Raw genomic sequence first — 742 nt, 5'->3', positions numbered from 1 at the left:
AGTTACGACGCTTGTCCGTGTACGCCATTGAGCTTTGGCTCTTTCTGGCTATGGCACGACTCTCCGTACATTTGGCCGTTTCTGTGGCAACCAAAATTATGATTCAGAGGTTTGCCGTAGAATTATCAAGTGACAAAGGTTGTGGCTCTGGCACCGGCAACGGCTCATTTGCGAAATCTCTCTAATGACTGGTCATGTACACACACCCTCCTGAAACTCCCGCACTTATTTTGCAACGGAGGGAGAAATCCCGAGTTCGATCAGGCAATGGCAGTACCAACGCTTTGCAATTACAACATCCGAGGATACCTCCGCGATATATTTCGTGGTACAATGCGTAAGCTGGAGAAATGCTGGAAGACTATTGCAATTAGCACTTTGAGTGTTGGGGGTGGAGGTTAGAATGGGGCCACATGGGTAGTGCGATCTTTTTACGTATTTAAATTTTAACACATACTAGTACTAGTATATATCACACAACCTCCAAGTATTTACATTTACTACACTAAATCTCAAACATTTGTGAAGATTTCCGAACGGTGTCCTCCTTTACCTCCTTTACATCCTCCCATACCATAACAACTCGGACAAATATTTGCTGGATATGTGCTTCGGACACGCACTTAATTGGATTTACGCATTAAATGCGAATAGTTGTACCACAGGCCTTGTCCGGGTAGCGGCACGGCCTGCGGCCTACCTGCCGCTTTTCCCGACAAGAGGAATCGATTGGACATTCGGT

This window comes from Aphanomyces astaci, assembly GCF_000520075.1.
Source record: "Aphanomyces astaci strain APO3 unplaced genomic scaffold supercont1.63, whole genome shotgun sequence".
NCBI classification, from domain to species: Eukaryota; Oomycota; class Saprolegniomycetes; order Saprolegniales; family Verrucalvaceae; genus Aphanomyces; species Aphanomyces astaci.
Note: the sequence above shows the minus strand (reverse complement) of the source record.